Raw genomic sequence first — 9,366 nt, forward strand, 5'->3', positions numbered from 1 at the left:
CTCAGATAAAGCACATACAATTACCAATCTTTTAGTTCTTTTGATTTCCCTTCCATTGAATATGATGTAAAACACTTACAGGACCTACCAAAAATTGATTGATTTGCTACCAAAATCACAGAACCTGTCGCAATGTTAATTCACAATTTCACCAAACAAATCAAAAAGTAAGATCAGTGTAAATTTGTCTTTATTTTTCTATGGAAATTATAATTACGATTAATGATCATAAATAAAAGTATTAACTTTAAGTAGAAAAATAGAAGAAGAAAAAACAAAACATAAATAAAACGGGAAGACGGTATTACACTATTTAAACAATAGAATTATTTGAAACTTTAACTACGTTTATGTTGTCGATGCATTTCTGATTGATGATGTAAACCACAATTATTTATCAAATAATGAGCAAACAAAATGCATCTAATCCTGATATATGAGCGAACTATTTGCCACTGGACATTACGAATAAATAATAAATTAATAAATTACCTATCACTAATTCGTGCAGAAATTCTCTAGATTGGAATGGACTTTACAAATTGGGTGGCATTAATATTTAGCAACCCGATGGAAAGTCACGTTCCAGACGACTTCAAAATATTATTGTCGTATATTTCTTTGATGTCATAATGAAGAATTGTAATGTTTTACAATAACTAGTTTATGCTCATTGGTTATTGAAGTGTTAACGTTTTGTAAAGTGCTGGGAAATTATTTTCCGCGGTAGATAATTTAAATTATGATTTAATATAATGGTCTATTACCCTCTTGGAGAAAGTAAAGATAACTATGTTCTTTAAGATTTTATTTACACATTTTAAAAATATTTTACATATTTTTTTATGATGAATCTCTTTTCTAGTTCATAACTATTTTATTCAATTCTCCTATGTACACATTGTTATACCTTAACGTTCTTTCCATTTGCAAACAAATTCAATAATTCTATGGTATCATATGTCGCAAAAAGACAGCCATCAAAAATGATTGAATTATAAAGATGAAATAGAAATAACAGTCATTTCTATACTACATAGACAACTAACAGATAGGTCAATACAGATCCTACCAAACAACTGTCATTACAACACTAAATAGGAAAAGAAACTATAGATAAAATACAACAGTCATAACAACACAGCATAGAAACACTAAACGATTGATCAATACAAATCATACCAAACAACAGTCAATAAAACACAACATATAACTAAACGGTAGATAAACACAGATACTACCAAAAAAACAGTCAATGCAACACTACATAGAACACTAAATGGTAGATCGACACAGATACTACCAAACAACAGTCAAAACAACACTACATAGAAAACTTGACTATAGATTAATACAGATCCTACCAAACAGCAGTCAATACAACACTACATATCAAACTAAACTATAGATTAGTACAGATCCTACAAAACAACAGAGATAACAACACTTCATAGAAAACTGAACCATAGGTTTTACTCATTGTTGAAGTCCGTACGGTGACCTATAGCTGTTAATTTCTGTGTCATTTGGTCTCTTGTGGAGAGTTGTCTGATTGGCAATCATACCACATCTTATTTTGATAAATAGATTAATACAGATCCTACAAAACAACAGTCATAACAACACTTCATAGAAAACGTAACCATTGATCGATACAGATGCTACAAAACAACGGTCATACAACACTACATACCAATTACACGATAGATCATTGATACAGATCCTACCAAACAACAGTCATAACAACACTACATAGAAAAACTAATAGATTAATACAGATCCTATCAAAGAACATTCATAAGAACACTACATAGAAACCTAAACGGTAGATCAACACAGATACTACCAAACAACAGGCACTACAACTCCAAGATATATTCAAAAAACGTTTTCAATCAACGGAACGAGTGAAAAACAACTGTTATATTCCTGACTTGGTACATGCATTTTCCAAAGAAAATGGTGTGTTAAACCTGGTTTTATAGCTAGCTAAACATCCCACTTGTATGACAGTTGTTTATAGTTCTGTTTAATTGACAAAATTGGGTGAATTATTAACTTTAATCTTGCAATTGTCTTGGAATTATCAACTTTTATCTTGGAATTTCCAACTTTAATTTTGGAATTATCAACTTTTATCTTGGAATTATCAACATTAATCTTGGAATTATCAACATTAAATTTGGAAATTTTCACTTCAATCTTCCGACCCTGATTAGTCCGACATTGATTTTTCCGACTTTTTTTAACCTAGTGAATCTCTGAACTGAGAACATAAATTATTAATATAAATATTATGATTTCCGGTTTGAATGGCTGACCACGGTTTTCCAAGCTCCGGGAAATAACACAACAATTAATATCAATGCACAGATGAGAGAGTCACTCTATCTATTTAAGCAATAAACAAAACAACAATTAACATCAGTTATAGATCAAAACACAACAGTTTTCTACTTTGCAACCATGAGTGGTCAAAATAGTGAAAATCCGGCCAGTGACAAAATGGCGGGCTCCTATGTCTTGGCACTTAAACACAGCAACATTAATAAAGATAATGCAGACCCTGATGGTGAAATATTCAACGTCGAGCCTGTATTCATTTTAGAATCAGACATTTTCGGTAGCTCAAAACCTGATACAAACAATTATCTTACAATTATCTTACACATACCGAATTATTCAAATGTATTGATCTTACCATACCAGCTAACCACCTAAATGGTCTTCAGAGAGTCTTTGGAGGAGTATGGCGTATATACCCAGACAGTGAGGAAGACCAAGAAAGTCTTGTGGTTAATTCGATAACAGTTGGGAAAAAGCGCATTGAGGTATACCCAAGACATCCAAAATACGTTGAAAAAGAAAGCCCAACCACAGTGAAAATTAGAATAAAAAATATTCCACTATCCGCTGATGATGGGCAATTGGTAAGGTACCTACAAAATTGCCACCTCGAAGTACTCAACTACCACAGAGAGAGATTAAGAATTGATGTGCTCGTGACAAACTGTCAAACAGGTGACAGAATCTTTTATTGTGAACCCTTTCTCCACACAATTCCAAGAAACGTCAAAATTGTCAAATATCGTGGACTCATTTTCTACAAGGGCCAAATAAATCAGAACAACACAGAAATTAAATGTACCAAATGCCTGCAAAAAGGTCATAAAAAAACAGACTGTAACAATGACTCTAAATGCAAGACATGTGGTGCAAATGGGCACATTTTTAAGGACTGCACAGCTGAGTTTAATGAGAACAGTCAAGTTGACTCAGAAGTATCGTCTGAAGAGTCAGATGAAACAAGTGAAGATGAATCTGAGAAAGGTGAGGAGATTGTTTTATCACAATTAACCGAAAATCTGTTAGATACACCACATACTGAAGAAACCAGTAAAAAACTGAACTTCCGAAAGTTACAAACAACATACATGAACAGGAACAAAACTCATCTGAATTGAAGTCAGACATACCTGCACAACAATCTCCTGAACAAAAATTGAAAAAAAAAGAAAAAAGAAAAAAGCATCCAAATCACAGGGACGACTCACGGTCCACTCGATAAATATCTTGGAACAACCCCTCAGCAGAAATCAGCAAAAAGATCTGCCACCACACCAACTGATACACTGCATGACCGTGGGATTGGCTCAACAAAACCAAAGACATCTGATAACACATAACGATCCGAAAACACATAAGCGTCCAAAAATAAAATACAACTATGAATCATTGGAAATACAGTATTATATTTTTCATTTGTTTGGATATATCTTTTTGTAGCCAGGAAACAAATACAAAAAGTCAGAGTGTGATATAATTTCAGATTATATACACCTTGAAAATAGTATTACAATAAATATGAATGAAAATGTATATACATGTAATAAATTGTGTATAAAACTGTATATTTTAAAAAAAGATGATTTTCAAATGACCCCATTGTTGAATATCGTAAAATCACTATATAAATGTCTCTGTTCTGAATATGCTTTTCAACAAATAACAGATACATGTAGGAACAAGTCAAGTTGTGATAAAACAATCACAAAATTAACATTCTCAGGTTTAAAAAAATATATATGGAAAGCTGTATTGGTAATAAAATTTATTATGATGCATATTACTCATATAAAGAATCATAATACAATAAACATAATAATTATACATATACTTTAAGTTAAACTGTTTAAAAAAACACACTGGCCGCTCGAAGTAGAAATAAAGATAAAAAGAATATATCCTTGATGAATACCAATTCATTAATCCACATATATCCAAAATAAATTTTTCTGAATATATGCTTGCTTTATAACAAATTATCCATCAATCTCAATCCACATATATTAGAATTATTACACTGCCCTTTTTCATTTAACGTAAAAGGCATTTGGATATCTTATTTAATCCACATATTAGGAATACTTCAAAAGTCCTATTTAATCCATATGGTAAAAACCATCCTTCTATCCTCTGCAAGCCACATATTATTTGCCAAAATGTTCCTCCATAGAAATATACAAGTACCGTTTCTGCAAACTATAAACATTTCGATTGTTTCTAAATTTACTGTAAATTCCTACACCATGTATATAGTCCAACAATTACAGCCTACTGTCAAAATATCAGACCTAAAAATAAATAACCATGAAATTATTATACATGATATAAATAAAATATATCTGTTTTCTCAATATATATATATAGTCTCAAAAAATGTAAAAAAAGCAACTGCAAAATCTAATATATATGAACAAATCAATAACATTATGTGCTTAACTACATGTATGCATGCTTATGTATGTTTGTGTCGTTATATTTTATTTATGTTTATGTACATTGTCAAGTTTGTGTTTATATTTTGTTTACTATATGTACTTCTTTCTCAAATAATCATGTACCAATGTTTTTATAGTAACCATAAAATCAAACAACTAATGAAACTATGTAGTGAATATGAGGTGAAACAAATATATCTTCTTTTTGCACTTATGTCAACAACACATTTAAACTTTAAATTTAACAATGATTGAAAATCTTCATATAATATCACTAAACTGTCAAGGTTTAGGCCAAAAAGGAAAAAGAGAAGGATTACAACTATGGACAAAAAATCAAAAATGTAATATTCTTTTCATTCAAGAGTCACATTTTATAGAAAAATATGAACAAACAATAAATAATGAGTTTGATGGTAAAATGTTTCATAGTCATGGTAACACACAATCAAGAGGGGTCTCAATATATGTAAAAAATAATTTAAAATGTAAAACAATAAACGAGATAAAAGATACTGAAGGCAGAATAATTTTGATAAACATAGAAATAAATGACAATATTTTTACTTTAATAAATGTATATGCTCCAAATCAACACAAAAACAGAAATAAATTTTTCAAAAAAGTTCAAAATATAATTGAAAACAATCGATTGGGTATTCTTATACTAGGAGGTGATATGAACGAAACTCTCTCAATTAATGATAAAAAAACTAATAACATCCCAAGAAACTACAAACCAGTGAATAGTTTAAAAAAATTAATACAGAAAAATAATTTAACAGATATATGGAGAAAACTTAATACAAATACAGATCAATTCACATGAAAAAGAAAAAATTATATAAAAATAGCCAGTAGAATTGACTTCTTTTTGATAAGTCCTGATATAAGACCGCATGTTATGAAAGCAGATATTCGACCAGCAATGATCTCTTATACTGATCACCAAGCCATTTCTTTACAAGTTAGACAAAATTCAGAAGAAAGAGGCAGGGGATTTTTCAAAATAAACAATAGTATACTTAAAGAGCAAAATTATATTGACCTCATAAATAAATTAATCGAAAATTATAAGAAACAAATACTCACCAAAAATTTAAAAACACTGTGGGATATGTTTAAATCAGAGGTAAGAACCGCAACTCTTACTTACTGCAAACAAAGATCATCTGAAAATAAAAATGATATAAAAAAATTAGAAATAAAATTAAATGAAAAAACAAATGCAAGCCCATGAAAAAAGAAATTAAAACCATTGAAAATGAACTTGAACACCTCTATTCAAATAAAGTTAAAGGTGCATAAATAAGATCTCGAGTACAATGGTTAGAAGAAGGAGAGAAAAATACTAAATTCTTCCTGGGTCTTGAAAAATCAAGACAAACAAAAAAGAGCATTACAGCGCTAAAAGATAAACAAGGGAAAATAGTTACAGAACACGCAGAAATTTTAAATATAGAAAAATCATACTATGAAAATTTATATTAAAGCACTTCTCCGAATTTAAAAGATATTAAAAATTATATAAATGAGACCAAAATTAATCACAAACTATCTGAAGTAGAAAGTGATTCCTTGGGAGGCCCCTTAACAGTAGAAGAATGCACTAAGGCAATATTTAAAATGAAATTAAATAAATCGCCAGGAATAGATGGGCTAAGTGTAGAATTTTATCGCACTTTTTGGAGTAATTTAAAAGAATTTACAGTTGAAGTTTTTAATAAATGCTATGAAGAAGGAGAACTAACAACCATACAAAAGATAGGTATAATATCCTTAATTTACAAAAAAAAGACCCTTTGTCACTAGATAACTATAGACGAATTACGCTATTAAATGTAGATACAAAACTCATTGCATATGCAATAGCCCAACGTTTAAAACCAATACTGTTGAAAATAATTCACAGCGATCAAAATGGTTATATCAAAAGTAGATATATTGGTTTTAATATACGCCAAATCCAAGACATTATAGATTATGCTGAAACCTTTCATATTGATGGTGCCTTACTTTTTATTGATTTTTCAAAAGCTTTTGATTCATTAGAATGGAGCTTTATGTATGAAGCCCTTATAAAATTTGGTCTCCCAAACTCATTCATTAAATGGGTAAAAACATTATATAAGAATATTAAAGGCTGTATGCTAAATAACGGTTGGATTTCAGAAACTTATAATGTATCTCGTGGGATACGACAAGGATGTCCATGCAGTTCTCTAATTTTCACTACAGCAGTAGAAATTCTTGCATGCAGAATAAGGCAAGATACTGGTATTAAGGGATTTCAAATCAAATTAGACTCTAAAACACATAGTTTGAAAATCTCACAATTAGCAGATGACACTACTCTTTTTTTAAAATGCAAGCAGGAAATAAGCTATGCTTTAAACTTGATTGAAATATTTGGAACACTCTCAGGTCTTAAACTTAACCGATCGAAAACAGAAGGCATATGGCTAGGCAAACTAAAAAGTTCTAAAGATAAATATGAAAATATAAACTGGAATAAAGAACCTATTAAAAGCCTAGGGGTATATTTTGGACTTAACAAAGATGAATGTGACAGATTAAATACAGAAAGAATTTAAAAAAAATCTCAAGATGCAATCAATAACTGGAACAGAAGAAATTTCACAATGATAGGTAGAATAACAGTAATTAAATCTCTTATCCTACCAAATTTAACTTTCTTGGCATCAGTTACAATTATATCCAAAGAATTTTTGAATGAATTTAAAAAACTGATTTACAACTTCATTTGGGGTAATAAAAAAAGAAAAAGTTAAATGGATAACTTTATGTAAAGATTATTTGGAAGGAGGCCTTAAAATGATTAATATTAACAATTTCCTATCAGCTATACAATTATCCTGGGTCAAACGATTAACATCAAAACACTTTGCAAACTGGAAAGTTATTCCCCTTTTCTTTTTAAATACATTTGGAGAAAACTTTTCTTTATTCAACATGAATCCAGGTAGCATAAAAGCAATCCCAAACCTTAGTAAATCACTCCCTCTTTTCTACTTAGAAATAGTTAAAAGTTGGTTTAAATTAAAAAAATATCTCAAACAAAAATAATAGTACAACTTTTGTTAATATAAGACAACAATACATTTTGGGCAATAAACATATAAAACTTCAAAACAAATGCTTAATATTTTCACATTGGATAACAAACGGGATACTATTTATTAATGATATAATCGACAAAGCAGGAAAAATTTCACAAAGATAATATTAGATAAATTGACCATTAAATCTAATTGGATATCAGAACTATCTAAAATAAAACATGCAATACCAAAAAAGTGGCAAACGGAAATGAAATCAGATAAATCGTGCTACACTCAAGTTGAAACAAATAAAAAGATATACATAAAAACGCAAAATAGTACAAAACTGATCTGCATTGAAAACCTTCCATCAAAAGAAATATATAAAAGCATTAATTCATGTAATATAGAGGAAGAAACACCAATTGGCTTTCTAAAATGGAAAACACATTTTAAATTAGATTCGTCAAGTAATCTATATAAAATGCTTAACTTTATATTTTATAGCTTACAAGTTAATAAATTAAAAGTATTCAGGTGGAAGTTACTTCACTATATCCTTCCTTGTAAACAGCTATTGTATATCTGGAAACTGAAAAACGATGACCAGTGCCATATTTGCAATCAATTATAAAACTATGAACACTTTTTCATTACTTGCAAATACTTTCAAACTTTTTGGAAAAAGGTCAAAGTACTCCTTAATAAAATAAGAATGGGGACACAGATAATCACCTATAAAAATCTAATAATTGGCTACAAAATATATGATAAAACATACTATGACATAAATCTGTTTCTCACTGTATTAATGTTCTCTATTCATAAATCTACATATGCATCAGAGTATAAACAACATAATGTTGATGTCTATAGAATTTTTAAGTTAGAATTTAAACAATACTTTGAAAGTATGAAACTTCTTGATAAAAATACAATAGATTTTTGAATGATGTTTATAAAAATATATAATAACCATGTTTATATTGTATCATGTGTATATGGTTTTTTTTTCAGTATCATTATACACTGTATATTACGTAGAATAACCTATATGAAATGTAAACAACTGCGAAATTTTAAGTTTCATGTGTGTGTTTTTAAAAATGTGATAAATGATCAATGTTTACCTGTACAACAAACTTATTGAACATTGACCCTGTACTGTCTACTGACCGGAAAAATCCTTGATATTTAAGAATAAATTATGATTCTTTCTATAAATTTATTTAAAAGCGATGGAAATATTTCCAAAACTCACCATTAGAAATACTTAGATAAGATCCTTCTGCTCTCAAACTTCAAAATGTTTTGGTAGGGGTGTGCCATTTTTGCATTAAAAAATGTACCCTTTTTTATATAGCATTCACTAATATTAGGTACCTAAATTTATATATAAATATATACGAAGAATGACCTTTACTTTTTTTACATTGTTTCAATTTTTAAATGCAGAGATTCAGGGACTATATAAAGTCACTGATTGATTCAAGTACCACAATTAGCCATTAATATCAGATTTC

General features: G+C 29.2%; 1 long non-coding RNA gene across 1 annotated transcript; it reads right to left on the minus strand.

Moving 5' to 3' along the window:
• Positions 1-4,096: 4,096 nt before the first annotated feature.
• LOC127705834 (uncharacterized) lies at positions 4,097-9,147 on the minus strand. The gene is made up of 3 exons (XR_007984059.1): positions 9,105-9,147; positions 5,874-5,953; positions 4,097-4,634 (listed from the first exon to the last, which is right to left on the minus strand). It is a non-coding gene; the product is annotated as an uncharacterized LOC127705834 (long non-coding RNA).
• Positions 9,148-9,366: the final 219 nt, after the last annotated feature.

This window comes from Mytilus californianus, unplaced genomic scaffold, assembly GCF_021869535.1.
Source record: "Mytilus californianus isolate M0D057914Y unplaced genomic scaffold, xbMytCali1.0.p SCAF_6, whole genome shotgun sequence".
Lineage (NCBI taxonomy): Eukaryota > Metazoa > Mollusca > Bivalvia > Mytilida > Mytilidae > Mytilus > Mytilus californianus.